The following is a 16,241-nucleotide window of genomic DNA, read 5'->3' as shown; positions in this document are numbered from 1 at the left end:
TTTATTCTCCAGAGGCAGTGAATATCTTTTGGCTGTAAATTATTCAAAGTACCAGACAGAGGTCAATTCACACCAACATACTTACAAGAAATAGTTTATCTGGCCCTAAAAAAAAATCATTACCAGTACAGTCCATGAATGTGCTTGTGTCTGCAGTTAAGTGTATATTAGATTAAATTATTTGTGTGGGCAGGCAGGATGGGATTTCCTGAGGACAGGCAAAGCTCAAGGAATGAAAATTTGGAAGGAAAGCAGGAATAATGCTGTAACTGGCCTATGAAATACACATTTAGTATGCCCATGAAATAATGACATTTTGAGCTCATAAATTAGGTCAACAGGCAGCAGTGCTTTCCACTTGGCATTTAAGGAATTTACATGGTTATTATTGTATTAGTCACATAAAAATACAGTATACTTTATGAATTGTGTCTTTATTTATTCATTCAAAATTTCAGAATCACAACTGAATTATATGGGTGTACAATTTGTTTTCCTTTATTTGGAAGGGTCAAATTTTTCCCAAGTTCATACCACATTGACCCATAAGCAAGAATACATTTTATAAAAAAGAAATTTCCTAGATACAAAACAGAACAGAAGCTTTGTAAATCAGTCTTTTAACATATTATTTCCATTAAATAATTATAATTTTACACAATGAAAAACACTAAGATAGCGAAACTCATAAAAAATAAACATCAGATGATTAGACTTTCCAGTATATAAAAATTTCTTTATGCCCCTGTGATTGCACAGAAAGCTAATATCTTTGTTAAACATTAATATTTTTTTCAAATATTTGCATAGTGAGAAACCTGTTTAGTAAGCATTGATGGCAGTGCTAACAATTATAGATTAATTCATTGATAAATTCATTTTCTGTCATACTTTTTTCATGAAAATAATCAGATAGCTACAGTAACATTAAATTAGCTCAGCAATGTGAAACCCAATACATCTGGCTAACTGAAGGCAGAACAGGGAAACAATCTGCAAAAAATATGCTGCACTCATTAAACATCATCATTAATAAACTCCATAAAATGTGGAAAGGAAAGCAGATCCTGGCCTGAGGGCTGCTTAAAGCAAAGGGATAAATCAGGGAGTTTATTGGGTGGGAAGACGGGGTGCAGTAAGAGGGCAAGCGGAGACTAGAGAGAAAAAAATCTGAAAGAAGAAGTAGGAGTGGAAGAGCTAAAGGAGAAAGCTGAGAGAATGAGTAAGAAGAGTGAAAGGGAAAAAGGTGAGACAGTTGGAGGCTAGTGTGGGAGCAGAGAAAAAGAGAAAAGTTGAGAGACAAAGACAAGCGCTAGAAAAGGGGATAAGATAGAGATGAAGGGCTAAAAGGGGGCAGAGCAAGTAAGAGATGGGGAGAACAAGAGGCTGGAAAGGAGAAGTTGAAGGAAATGAAGATTTATGAGCATGTGGACGGATAAGACCGTATGAGGTAAAAAAAGAAAGAAAAAAAAGGAGAGCCATGAAAGATGTGGCTAGAGATCGAGAAGAAATGTGGTGAAAAGGAAGTGATGGACATCAGCAAGTTTCCAGTACTCATCCCTTTCCATCTAGAGATTAGCCAATCAAACCTTGAGGTTTAAATATCTGGACCCTTTAACCGGATAAATGTTATCCAACTGTCATTAACCAGATAAAATGTATTCAGATAAATTGAAGGGGCAATTATATCATTAACTGTCAATTCTATACTTGACTGTCAATTCTATCATTGACTGTTCAGCGCCCGCTTTCTGTGCATATATATTGCATCGGCCCCCTTACATCCAAATGCTGGTGGCACAGATTTAATAATATGCTGGCAGGGTTCCCACACCCAGTTGGCAGGAAGAAGACCCATGCAGTAGGCACTGAATACCTGAGAAATACTACAAAAAGGAGGTGATTCTTTCCAAATGCAAGAAAAGAAAGAAGCACATTTTGAGAATTACCCACATTAAAGTGTGAGCTCCTGAAAGCAGTCAGTAACTCGAGGAGGTACTTTCAAGAAGAGATCTGAGCTTCCACTGGTGCTCTGGACTGCAGACAGAGCTTGCAGAGGATCTCCTCAAACTTTTGCAAGAACCCCTATGAAAGATGCAGTTGCTCTGCATGGCTATGGTTCTCTTCTGCTTCCTGCTAGTGGGGCAGGTGGATGCCTTTCTCTTGGAGAGAAAACACTGTAGCCTGGGCAAGGAGAAGAAGGTGCAATTTGCCTCCTGCAGTAAGATAAATGTGATCACCCATGGGCTACTGCAGCTACAGAAGCAAATGGAAAAAGGCCAAAGGGCAACTGAGGAAGATCACGGCCTGGTTGGGTCAGCACAATGAAACCCTGGGTAAAGTGGGCAGCTGCAGGAGGTGTGCCAAGTGCTTCAGGGTGGCCATGATCAGCTACTCAGAGTTTCAGAGACCCTTAGGCCGAGGTGGGGTAGGTGCAGCCCATAGGAGGGGTCCTAGGGGGTCCCCACCATCGGTAGGTGAAGTGGGCTGATGTACGGAGGCCAGCTGGCGCTTCACCAATACCAGCCCTCGTCCCTGCGGGTTAAGCCTTTGGGTGCCGGGGTCAGATGGACTTAGGTGGGCCACCGTATGTCGTCATTGATGGAAGGATCGAGGTCAGCCCAGAGACAGCAGAAGAGGTATGGTGCAGTCTTGTACTGGATGAGGTAATGTCCTGGAGACCCAGGCGCCAGAGGAACAAAGTCAGACAGGGGGCTCCCGAGCAAGAGCAGGCCAAAACCTGAATAGGCCAAGTCCAGGTCGTAGGCTGAAGAGGCGTCATAGAGCAAGCTTGAGTCAAGGCTGGCAGCAATCTAGAAGTAGTGGCATGCAAGGCTGAGGTCTGATCATGGAGATAGGCAAATGTAGTCAGACAATGTAGAGGTCTGGGTCTGGAGAGAGTCAACGAAGTAGTCAGGCAAAGCAGAGGTCCGGGCTTGGAGAGAGTCAATGGTGTGGTTAGGCAAAGCAGAGGTCCGGGCTTGGAGAGAGTGAATGGCGTGGTCAGGCAAAGCAGAGATCCGGGCTTGGAAAGAGTCAATGGCTTGGTCAGGCAAAGCAGAGGTCCAGGCTTGGAGAGAGTCAATGGCGTGGTCAGGCAAAGCAGAGGTCCGGGCTTGGAGAGAGTCAATGGCATAGTCAGGCAAAGCAGAGGTCCGGGCTTGGAGAGAATCAACGGCGTGGTCAGGCAAGGCAGAGGTCAAGATCCAAGAAGGCAATCCGAAGGTAGGTAGGAGAACAGGAACACAGGAATGAGGAAACCAGGAACAGGAGTCAGCGAGGATTAGGAATACAGGAACGAGACGAATCTCTCAGGAGGCAACGAGTACTCGACCAGCGAGGAGACCATTTGCAAAAGCAAAGCTAGGGAGCGGAGCCTGGGTTTATATACCAGTGTTCCGCTGATGTCATCATCCGTGGCTGCGGCTCGGTTCCCACCACGGGCCCTATTTAAGCTTCAGTGATGCGCAGACGCCTAGGGAGGGGCGCGGCGCCGAGTAGCAGCATTTCTCCACGGGCCACATCAAGAAGCCCGACATGAAGCAGCAGAAGCGGTAGCTGGACTAGAGACACCAGGGTCTGTAGCTGAGTCGGAGGCACCAGGGGTGGCCCGAGAACGGAGCTGGTGGCCTACCGCCGCCAGAGACGAGGGACCAGGCACTGGAGTCACTGGAGAGAGGTGAGGGTCTGTGCCGCGGGTCTGCCACGGACGGCACACGTAACAATTTGCAGGAGGAATCCTGGTGGGCCTGGGAACACCTGGGGTGGCGAAAGGAGGACCATCTCAAGTGAGCCTCACAATCCTTGCCTACTAAGCATTGGAGTAAGATACAGGTAAGAGGGAGAAGAAACAGTGAATCTTCCATCACTTTCAGGACGATTCAGTAAGGTTCATGGGAAAACGGGCGCTCAGTGTTGAGCGCCTGCTCTCCCAATGCACACCCAGTCACATCTCCTGGGTGCACGATCCTGTATGTAAATGAGGAGTCACACTAAAAAGGAGGCACTAGAGACAACAGCACATCCCTAGCACCGCCTTGGCAGTGAAAACCCAAAAAAGATGGCTATCAGGGGGTTCAGGAAACCGACGCTCAATTTTACGAGCACCAGTTTTCCGAACCCGCTTACAGCCATGGGTTAGAAAAACAGACGCCGGTAAAATTGAGTGTCCATTTTCCTAACTTGACCAGCTGGCACATTTTTGAAAAGATTAAACTTTTTTTTTTAACATTTTTTGTTCCTCCGACTTAATTTCCTAGCGATATTAAGTCGGAGGGTGTACCGAAAAGCAGCATTTTCTGCTTTTCCGTATACATTATCGGGCTGTCAGAAATTAACGCCTGTCTTTGGACAGGCATTAATTTCTGAACGTAAAATGTGTGGCTTGGCCGCACATTTTTTCTTCAGTATCCAGGGTGCATAACTAATAGCCTCATCAACATGCATTTGCATGTGATGAGCCCCTATTAGTTTGGGGGGGGGGGGGGGATGGACGCACCTTTTCGATGCATTAAACCCCTTACTATATAAGGGGTAGTGGACACGCGTTGAAAACGCGCATCCAACCGCGGCTAAAACAGTGAGCTCAGCTGAGCGCACTTTACAGCGTTAATTTACAGGTGGGGGAGAGGGATATCTGCAGTACAACAAGCAGGAGCAAATGACCTGAAGGAAAAGTGACTTCCAGGTTGTTACTAAATTTGTAATTCTTTTTCTTGTTTTTTTGAAATAACTTTTCATGATGTAACTGTGTATGTTTTTTCTGTAAGGTCCCAAAAAACAAAGCGGAAGCCGATCCAAGATGGCTAGCAGCGATAAACACGAAGAGAAGGATCGAAATAAAAAGGACTTTTATTAAATCTTACCTTTTATACCGATCCTTCTCTTCGTGTTTATCGCTGTTTTTTCTGTAAGCCACCTTGGGCATCTCCTGTAGAGAGTGGGATAAAAGTGTTCTTAAATAAATAAATAAAATAAATAAATATAGAAAGGAATATCTTCTGCTATTTTAATTTAGATCCAAAGCTGATGGTCAGTACCTGTTACAGTAGATGAGCCTTCCCACCATGCCTCTTTTCTTTGCTTACTGCTTCCTACATATAGGGGTACATTTTAAAACACAGCGCACATGCGTACTTTTGTTCGCACACCAGGCGCGAACAAAAGTACGCCAGATTTTATAAGATACGCGTGTAGCCGTGCGTATCTTATAAAATTCAAGGTTGGCGCGAGCAGCAACTTGCGTGCACCGAGCCCTGAGCGCGCTGCCTGTTCCTCCGCCTCCCCCCACCTTCCCCTCCCTTCCCCTACCTAACCCACCCCCCCCGGCCCTATATAAACCCCCCCCCCCCACCTCTGTCGTACAAGTTACGCCTGCTTGAGGCAGGCGTAACTTTGCGCGCACCGGGCCGGCTGCTGCGTGCCTCCAGTCCGGGGGCTGGTCCGGAGGCCGCGGCCACGCCCCCAGAACGCCCCCGGGCCGAAACCACGCCCATGACACCACCTCCGGATGACGGGCTGACCGCGTCAAGCCCCCCGACACGCCCCATGATGACACGCCGACCGCGTCATACCCCCCGGCATGCCCACCCCAAGAAAGCCCCAGGACTTATGTGCGTCCCGGGGCTTTGCGCACGCTGGAAGCCTATGCAATATAGGCTCGGCGAGCGCAGGGGCATTTTAAAAGGGTTACGCGCATACCTTATGCGCGTAACCCTTTCAAAATCCGGTCCATAGAGAAAAAAAAGTGTTCTCTATCCCTGTTCTGTTGTTCAGGTCCCACGGTGCTGCAGCTCTGCAGTCCCACTTTCCTGCTTTCTTTGGCTGCCACCTTTTTCTTGATTAGACAGAAGAGGACTAAAAGCTGAGCTTTGTAGGTAGACTGCCTGGTTTGAGCCCTCCTCTAGGGATGTGCAGAAGGGACGGATTCGTCCGATTCGGTATTCGAATTCGTCGGGACTCAAATCCGTTGCATCTGTTTTCGGGGGGACCAGATTCGTCCATTAGTTAGATATGGTATTTGTTTCCCATTAAAATTGAAAAAAACCCCATCTCAACCCTTTAAATTTAATTAACTACAACCCCCCACTCTCCTGACCCCCCCAAGACCTGGAGCAATCTCCTGCACTCGGGCCGTCAGCTGCTGGTATTCAAAATGACGCCGATAGCCTTTGCCCTTACTATATCACAGGGGCTACTGGTCCCATTGGTCAGCCCCTGTCACATGGTAGGAGCACAAGATGGCGCCAGCCGTCCATTGCTCCAGGACCCCTGCTGGACCATCAGGGACTTTTGGCAAGTCTTGGGGGGTCAGGAGAGTGGGGGTTTTATTCGTTAATGATACGTTGCATTCTTGGGGGTTCGCCATACGTTTCGGGAACCCACGAATGCAACGAATAGGGACCTATACGTTGCGGATTGCGCATTCGTTCAAAACGAATGCACATCCCTACCTCCTCTATCTTCAAAAAAAGAGAGCTGGCAGCCAAATAAGGCAGATAGTGCAGCTGCAAACCACCACAGGATCTAACGCAGGCCATACTGTGGATTGATCTATCGACTGACAGTACTTACAGCAGGCCCCTAACTGTAGCTGCCTCAACCTGCAAAAAAAAAAGGATCTGCTGCCTCAGAGTCACCTTGTGCACGGTAGCTTACTGTTTCCCACAGCTTTTAACACTGCACGCTATGTCTGCCTTGCCCTGTGCTTAATAAAACATATTTTAGAGAACCAGCTGGTGGTGAGAAAAAAGAAATATCTGCTGCCCTATTGCCAGCATATTCAATCTTTTATAACAAAGATAATGGCTAACTTTCAAGACCTTACCTGTTTCTTGTACTTGTTATTAGTTTGACAACTGTATTCAGAGGGCAGTGATCTGATCCAACTGAAATGTCTCCTACTCCAACAAAGATAATGGCTGCTGGAAGCTTTTGTACAAGCTGGTGTTTGTTTTTTTTTGCCAGCATTCATGGACTGGGGATGAACCTGAACAGAAGATAAGAGGAGATGGATTAGTAATGCCTGGAAAGATCATACCTTTGTGGTCCATCATTTAGCAGAGTGATATAAATTAAAGATTCCAACAGAGGCCAAACCAAGCCACAAGAACCTGGCAATTACCCAAACACTAAGAAGATCCCATGCTACTGATACAATTAATAGCAGTGGCTATTCCCTAAGTAAACTTGATTAATAGCCGTTAATGGACTTCTCCTCCAAGAACTTATCCAAACCTTTTTTGAACCCAGTTACACTAACTGCACTAACCACATCCTCTGGCAACAAATTCCAGAGCTTTATTGTGCATTGAGTGAAAAAGAATTTTCTCTGATTAGTCTTAAATGTGCTACTTGCTAACTTCATGGAATGACCCTAGTCCTTCTATTATTCTAAAGTGTAAATAACCGAGTCACATCTACTCGTTCAAGACCTCTCATGATCTTAAAGACCTCTATCATATCCCCCCTCAGCTGTCTCTTCTCCAAGCTGAACAGCCCTAACCTCTTCAGCCTTTCCTCATAGGGGAGCTGTTCCATCCCCTTTATCATTTTGATTGCCCTTCTCTGTACCTTCTCCATCTCAACTATATCTTTTTTGAGATGTGGTGACCAGAATTGTACACAGTATTCAAGGTGTGGTCTCACCATGGAGCGATATAGAGGCATTATGACATTTTCCGTTTTATTAACCATTCCCTTCCTAATAATTCCTAACATTCTGTTTGCTTTTTTGACTGCTGCAGCACACTGAGCCGACGATTTTAAAGTATTATCCACTATGATACCTAGATCTTTTTCCTGGGTGGTAGCTCCTAATATGGAGCCTAACATCGTGTAACTACAGCAAGTGTTATTTTTCCCTATATGCAACACCTTGCACTTGTCCACATTAAATTTCATCTGCCATTTGGATGCCCAATCTTCCAGTCTTGTAAGGTCCTCCTGTAATGTACCACAATCTGCTTGTGATTTAACTACTCTAAATAATTTTGTATCATCCGCAAATTTGATAACCTCACTCGTCGTATTCCTTTCCAGATCATTTATATATATATATTGAAAAGCACCGGTGCAAGTACAGATCCCTGAGGCACTCCACAGTTTACCCTTTTCCACTTAGAAAATTGACCATTTAATCCTACTCTCTGTTTCCTGTCTTTTAACCAGTTTGTAATCCACGAAAGGGCATCGTCTCTTATCCCATGACTTTTTAGTTTTCGTAGAAGCCTCTTATGAGGGAATTTGTCAAACGCCTTCTGAAAATCCAAATACGCTACATCTACCGGTTCACCTTTATCCACATGTTTATTAACCCCTTCAAAAAATGAAGCAGATTTGTTAGGCAAAACTTCCCTTGGGTAAATCCATGTTGACTGTGTTCCATTAAACCATGTCTTTCTATATGCTCTACGATTTTGATCTTGAGAATAGTTTCCACTATTTTTCCCAGCACTGAAGTCAGGCTCACTGGTCTATAGTTACCCGGATCGCCCCTGGAGCCTTTTTTAAATATTGGGGTTACATTGGCCACCCTCCAGTCTTCAGGTACAATGGATGATTTTAATGAGAGGTTATAAATTTTAACTAATAGATCAGAAATTTCATTTTTTAGTTCCTTCAGTACCCTAGGATGCATACCATCCAGTCCAGGTGATTTGCTACTCTTTAGTTTGTCAATCTGGCCTACTACATCTTCCAGGTTCACAGTGATAGTCCGAGCGTAGTCAAAGCAAGCGAGGATCAGTTCCAGGTGGCAGACAAAGAGGATGGTCAGGCATGCAGAGGTCAGTTCCAGGCCTGGCCATTTGCTTGCAGATGATAGCTGATGTTAAGTTTAACGTAATATTGAACTTTTACAGAGAGACCTCCAATATTTAGCAGCAAATTGAGGGCCACGATCGGAGACAATTTCTTGTGGTAGTCCAAGTAGACGAAATATGTAGGTTAAGAATAGTTGAGCTAGCTCAGGAGCCAATGGGAGTCTAGGTAAGGGGACAAAGTGGGCCATTTTTGAGAAGCAGTCAATGATGACCCAGATTACAGTATTTCCTTTTGAAGGAGGCAGATCCACGATGAAATCTGTGGAGAGAATTGACCAGGGCTCGGTGGGTGCAGGAAGTGGTTGTAGAAGTCCCCATGGGCGGCCAGTCGTTGGTTTTTGCTGGGCGCAAAACGGACAAGAGTCCATATATTCACGTGAGTCCTTTCTCATCCCAGGCCACCAATAGTGCCTTCGGAGCATCTCGAGAGTCCAGGCTCGGCCGGGGTGGCTGACCAGCTTGGAGTCGTGAGTCCAATGGAGCACGCACTCATGGAGACGGCGGGGGACCACCGTCTTTCAGGCTGGTACCATGGTGGTGACTGCAATAGATATGCATGCTGGATCAATAATGTGCCTGGGAGTCTCGGATGTGTCTTCTGACTCAATGGAGCAAGAGAGCGCATCCGCACAGAGATTTTTTGCCGCTGGGCGATAGTGGAGCTCAAAGTTGAAGCGCTCAAAGAACACGGCCCAATGGGCTTGTCTTGGGTTAAGTAACTGGGCCTCCTTTAGGTGTTCCAGATTTTTATGGTCAGTAAATATTGTGAATTTGTGTTGTGCCCCTTCAAACCAGGAATGCCATTCCTGGAGGGCACGTTTCACTGCTAGGAGTTCACGGTCCCCTATGGTATAATTTTGTTCTGTGGAAAATTTATGTGAATAGAAGGAACACCGTATTAGAGTTCCCTTGGTGGATGATTGATTTAAAACCGCTCATGATGCATCGACTTTGATGATGAAGGGGCGGTTAGGATCCGGTGATGTAGGCATGGGCTGGTATAGAAAGCCTCCTTTAAGGAGTGGAAGGCTGATTTGGCCTGGGGCTCCACACTCGAAGACCACATCCCTTACTAGTCATGGCGGTGAGTGAAGTGGCCAGCGTGGAGTAATTGGCAATGAAGTTTCGATAGTAATTTGTGAATCCAAGAAATCTTTGTAGGGCTCAGAGGCCCACTGGTTAAGGCCAATCTCGAATACCCTGGAGTTTGTTGGGGTCCATGGTGAACCCACGGTTGGAGATGATGTAGCTTAAGAATGGGAGACTGGGTTGTTCAAAAATACACTTCTCCAATTTAGCATAGAGATGATGTTCTCTGAGGCGTTGGAGGACTGTTTGAATGTGGGAGCGATGAGACTTCAGGTCTTTGGAGAAGATTAATATTTCATCTAGATATACTATGATGATTGAGTACAAAAGGTCCCGGAAAATCTCGTTCATTAGCCACTGGAAGACTGCAGGGGTGTTGCAAAGTGCGAAGGGCATCACTACGTTCTCATAGTGACCATCTCTTGTGTTGAAGGCGGTTTTCCAGATGTCTTCTGGTTGAATCCATACTAGGTTATATGCTCCCGAGAGATCCAGTTTAGTAAAAATTTGTGCACCCTGTAGGCGGTCAAACAGTTCACTAATAAGTGGCAGTGGGTATCGGTCCTTACAAGTTACTGCGTTCAAACCTCTGTAGTCTATGCATGGTCTTAGACTGCCATCCTTCTTCTTTACAAAGAAGAACCCAGCACCTGCCGAGGAATTAGAGGGTCTTATGAAGCCTTTGGCCAAATTTTCCTTGATGTATGTTGACATCGCTTGGGTTTCTGGGAGTGAAAGGGGATAGGTTCTGCCCTTGGGAGGCATGGTTCCAAGTAGGAATTCTATGGGGCAATTAAACTCTCGGAGTAGAGGCAGGATATCGGCATTCTGTTTGGAGAACACGAAATTCCGAGTACAAGGCAGGTAACCCAGGAAAGGTTGTAGAGCTTAGAACTGTCACAGATGGAGACACTTTCTGAAAACAGTGGGTTTGACAATGAGGGCCCCACTGGGAGAGTTGTAGGTATTGCCAGTCGAAGTGGGGTACATGAACCTGGAGCCAAGGAAGTCCAAGGACTACGGGGTGTATTGATCGCTTCAAGATCAGGAGGGAGATCTCCTCGTCATGGTGAGGCGAATTGACATGGTACGGTGAGTAATACGATCAGGGAGAGATTCTCCTTGAATTGAGGCGATATTCAGTGGTTTCTCCAGAGGTTGGACTGGTATCTGAAGGAGCTTGACGATCTCTTCCATAATGAAATTTCCACTCGCCCCAGTGTCCATGAGGTCGGTGGTGGTGAATGGACGTGACTCCCTAAGGAGGAAGATAGGCAGCAACAGTTGTGAGCCAGAAACTGTAGCGCCAAAGCTCGGGACTCCCACCGGGCTCAGGCTTTAGAGTTTTCCGGACATACAGGGCAAGTCTGGAGAAGGTATCCGGAGCCACAACAATATAGGCAGAGACCCGATTTTCTGCGACTGAGATGTTCCTCTGGGGTCAAGCGGCCATGGCTGATTTGCATTGGCTCCTCAGGAGGTTGAGATGGCTGCTGGTAAGGCCTTCAACCAAGGACTCTCCGAACAGGGTGATCGTAGGGCAGGAGGTCGAAGGACCCTTACCTCCTGATGCGATTCTACTGGCCAGGGAGATCAGGTCGAGATATGGGGGTCTCATGGGTGGTCAGTTCATCCTTAAGGGCCGGAGACAGTCCCTTGAGGTAGAGTGCCCGCAGGCAGTCTTCTCACCAACCGTAACTCAGTAGCTTGAGTTATAAACTCCACTGTATATTCAGCGAGCACGTGCGAGCCTTGACAGAGGTGGAGTAGATGGTGGCCAGCGACCGCCTGTTGGCCTGGGTCCTCGAAGGTGCATCAGAAGATGGAGATGAACTGAGGGAGCTGGTGAAGGATTGCGTCAGAACACTCCCAGAGTGGGGAAGCCCATGCCAGGGCCTTCCCCTCCAGACGTGAGAGGATGAATGTGATTTTTGTTGCCTCATCGGGAAATAACGAGGGTTGCAGTGAGAGCTGCATATAACATTGGTTTTCGAAGCCTCGACAGAGGCAAGGATCCCCATTGAAACGGGGTGGAGCTGGGAGGGCCAGCGGTGCCTGAGAGGGCAAGGTATGGGCAAGAGCCCCTGGGTTGGACATGGCAGATTCCTCTAATTGTGAACACATTTTTTCCATGGAGGAAGCCAACGCTTCCATGATTCGTTGTTGTTCTCGGACACGATTGACCAGACCAGGGATGGCCTGCAAGGCAGGAGACTCTGTCGAGTCCATGGCCTTGGCAAACTGTTACGCTGGAGGTGGACTCTTGGCCTGGTGCAGGATTGGTATGGCCCTCTGGTCGGACCCAGAGTGCGCCTGCCACTAGGAAGCGGAGCACACAAGGAGACAGAGACTAGCTGGAGCTTCGCCAATAACAGTCTGGGGTTTCCGCAGGTTGAGCCCTTGGGTACCCAGACTGCCTCGACTTAGGTGGGTCTCGGATGGTCTCCCAGAGAGGTAGCGGAGGGGTGTGCCCACCACTAGCAAAGGTGTGCGGCTGATGTGGAGGTGATGGACCAGACCTGAACTGGAAGCTCTGGAGACCTCAAGGAGATAACAGTTCAGGAAGGTTCTACGGGTGAGGCAGGCAGCACCTGCAGGTCTAGTCAGGTGAAGGCCGCAGGTGGATTCCAAGCAGGTTGGTCTGGTAGCTTCAGTAGGCCAGAACAGGGTGTTTGAGTGGAGCGCAAGAGTCAGAGCCCGAGTATCTGTCCAGAAGTGGTCAGCCAAAGCAAGGGTCAATACCAAGGTCAGTCCGAGCGTAGTCAAGACAAGCGAGGGTCAGTTCCAGGTGGAAGACAAAGAGAATGGTCAGGCAGGCAGTGGTCAGTTCCAGGCAGCAGACAAGAGAATGGTCAGGCAGGCAGAGGTCAGTTCCAGAGATCAGTCTGAGGAGGTACTACCTGAGTAGGATACAGGAAGAACACACGGAGACTCAGGAACAAGGAGACGCTGGAACAAAAAGACATTGGAACAAGGAAACGCTGGAACACAGGGTTAGGCAAACTTAGAACACTACGGTGTTGACCCAAGGCAATGCTCGGTAGGCTTCCTGCCAGGCCAAGACTCCAGCCTCCATGGAAAGGAACCAACTGGCAGAACGATACTCCGGAAATGGACGGCCGGGGTCAAGATCCGGGGTAAGCATTCGTCAGGCAGGAATGGAACGACCCGATTCCAAGGCGAAGTCCTGGGGAAAGGACCTCACTTATATACTGGAGTTAGGTGACGTCATCGGGCTGCACTGCAGAGCTGGTTCCTGCCCTTGGCCCTTTAAAGGGATCGGGCGGTCCATGCACATGCGACTAGGGGGGGCCCAGCGCCAGAGAGGAAGCTGCAACCCGGCGTGGAGCTAGGCCCAAAGTGGAAGGCCTAGAGGATGCCACCGCGGAACGCTGCAGACAGGTGGAGCTGGCAGCGGCAGCAGGAGAGGACAACCCGGGATCCACTAGCGCAGGAACAAGGTGAGCAGGCCCAGGCACAGGCCTAGCATGGATGGGACATGCAACAAGCCTAATACATTGCTCTGAGCCCCATCCCATGGGAGAGAGCCCAGGACCAAATCTGGACCACTTCTTGATACAGGCGGTAAGAGCTTGTACTTCCCTGCTTGTTGATGTACTAGATAGCCATTTAGTTGTCTGTCTGGATCAACACTATTTTGTTGGACTGCCAATCTCTGAAAGCCTACAGTGAGTGCATGATTGCCCGGAGCTCCAGTAAATTGACTTAACAGAGATGTTCCTGAGCAGACCAGAGAACTTGGGTGCTGAGCCCATTTACATAGGCTCCCCAGTCCTGAGAGGACACATCTGTGATTTTGACAATTTTAATCCGAGGAATTTGGAAGGATACCTTCCTTCCCCCCCCCCCCCCCTTTACAGGTTGGAAATGTATCACCACCAGGAAATGGAGTCCTGGAGGAATGGAGTAACTCGGATCCAGTTCCGCACATCCTGAGTTGCCTGAAGCCACTAAGATCGCAAGGTCCATTGGGCTCTTTGCATGTGCTGCATGCCAAGGGAGTAACATATACTTTGGTAAACCATGTGGCCCAACAATCTCAACATGTGCCATGATAATACCTGTTGGTTCTGCTGAATCTTCACTGAGATGGTCATCAAAGTGATGGCCTTTTGCCATGGTATGAAGGCCTTGGCCTGAACTGTGTCTAGCAGGGCTGCACTGAAGTCCACTTGAGGTGATGGACTGAGATTGGATTTGGGGTAGTTGATGACAAACTCTAGTGACTCCAGCACCCAGATGGTCAAGCACATGGACCCTTCAGCCCTTGCCCAAGAAATGCTCTTGACCTACCAATTGTCCAGATAGGGGAAAACATGAACTCCCAGTCTGTGAACATGCACTGCCACCATGGCCAGGAATTTTGTAAAGATACACAGGGCAGATGCTAGCCCAAATGCAGTACTGAAAGTGCTGCTTTCTCACCACAAACTGGAGATATTTTTGGTGGCTGAGGAAGATCTTGATGTGAGTGTATGCGTCTTTCAGCTCAAGAAAACATAGCCAGTCCCCTGTTTTCAGGAAAGGGATCAAGGTGCCCATGGAAACTATTTTGAACTTTTCTCTTTTTGGAAACTTGTTTAAGGCCCTTAGGTGTAGGATGGGAAGGAGCCCCCTGTTTTCTTTGGTATCAAGAAATAACAGGAATAAAATCACTGCTCTCTCTGCCCTAGTGGAATGGGCTCAACCACTCTGGCTGTTAAGAGGAAGAAGAGCTCCAATAGAAGCACTTCCTGATGTGCTACTGATCCCCAAAATGGACTCAGAAGGCAATTTGGTGGGGCACTCAATAGATTTAATTTTTACCCTCTGTGAATGATGGCAAGGACTCACTGGTCTGAGGTTACACTGGACCACTGGTTCTTGTAGAACCGCAGCCTGCCTCTGACCAGCAGGTCCATCCCCACGGGTACAAAGAACTTGGCTATGCTCTCATCGACCCAGTCAAAACCCATCCCCAGAATTGACTGAGACACCGGTTGGGGCTTAGGGGCCCTTATTGCCTGAGGCAGCTACAAGGGGCCTGCTGCTGCTGATGGGACTGAGATGGCAGAGAATAGGGTCTCATCAAGTGGAAGAAAGATTTCCTGGGGCCTGATCTTGGAGGTAAGGAGGATGGGTTTTGAGTACACATGGAGATTTTGTGGTATGTTGTGTGGTGGTCATGAATTTGTGCCACAGCATCTTTCACCTTATCTCCAAAGAGATTCCCTCCTGTGTACAACATGTCAGCAAGTAGTTTCTGCACCTCCTGATGGAGATGCAAAGCCCACAGAAAGGCAAGTCTGCAGGCTCTGATCCCTGCAGTAGTGACTCTCGAAACCCACCTCAAAAATATCATAAGTCGAGTGGACCCCGTGTTTTCCGCACTCCAGATCCTTATACACAAGTAATTGGAAGGTATCCTGCTGCTTCTGAGGCAGCTACTTAGCCACCTCCTGCACCTGCTTCAGGATATCCCACATATATTAGTCCATGAAGAACTGGTAGGCTACTATATTGACAATGAACATAGTTCCCTAAAACACTTATCTCCCAAGGGTACCATGGCCCTCGGATCCTTCCCTGGGGGCCCCAAGGAATGGCTTCAAAGACACCTGGCCTTCTGGAGAGTGGATTCAACCATGACCAATTGGTGTGGAAGCTGTCACTTATTGAATACAGGAGCATTCTGCTTGAGGTATACTGCTCCCGCATTCCAATTCATGGGAGCCACCAAGAGGCAATTTTCCCACATCCTCATCAGCACCTCCATAATGATCTCATGCACTGGGACTGCCACGATCTCCTTAGGAGGCTCCACATACTGGAGAATATCCAGCATCTTGTGCCAAGTATCTTCCTCTGTAACTGAAATGGGATGACTTCTGCCATCAACCTGACAAAACCTGCAGAGAGGTCTTCTAGAGAAGACTTCCTTCTGTCTTCAGGAAGAGATGGGTCAGAAGACCATCCAACACATCTTCATATGAAACATCTGAGGAGCTTACCCCCAAGGGGTCATAGGGATCATTGTCACTGTCATTGTCAGGGGATGAATACTGAAGTGCTTGGTCCTTTGTCAGCAGTATGGGAACCCATTTGGCTGACTGAGTGGGCCTGTATCCTGAGGCTGCTCTGTCACCAAGGGAAATTCCTCCTCTTAGGAACTGGGGACAATCACTGGATTAGTCAATGGTGGTATCGATGCCACCCTGGGCAATGACACCATGAAGGTGTTGGTGGCACTCCAGTAAGCACATGCAGGGATTCAAGCAGTGGTTCAAGGAGTGGCAGTGCCAGGCCCAGTGCCATTGGTGCACTAATGCT

The 16,241-nt window shown here is 47.7% G+C and overlaps 1 long non-coding RNA gene across 1 annotated transcript in view; it reads right to left on the bottom strand.

Moving 5' to 3' along the window:
* The window catches only part of LOC115085125, a 234,427-nt gene that overhangs the window by 120,076 nt on the left and 98,110 nt on the right, over positions 1–16,241 (bottom strand). The window contains exon 3 of the long non-coding RNA XR_003854741.1: positions 6,827–6,988. This is a non-coding gene — a long non-coding RNA (uncharacterized LOC115085125). The remainder of the gene's footprint in view (positions 1–6,826; positions 6,989–16,241) is intronic.

The sequence above is a fragment of the Rhinatrema bivittatum genome, chromosome 2, assembly GCF_901001135.1.
Source record: "Rhinatrema bivittatum chromosome 2, aRhiBiv1.1, whole genome shotgun sequence".
Lineage (NCBI taxonomy): Eukaryota > Metazoa > Chordata > Amphibia > Gymnophiona > Rhinatrematidae > Rhinatrema > Rhinatrema bivittatum.
The sequence above is the reverse complement of the archived record's forward strand: the minus strand, read 5'-3'. Positions and strand labels throughout refer to the sequence as shown.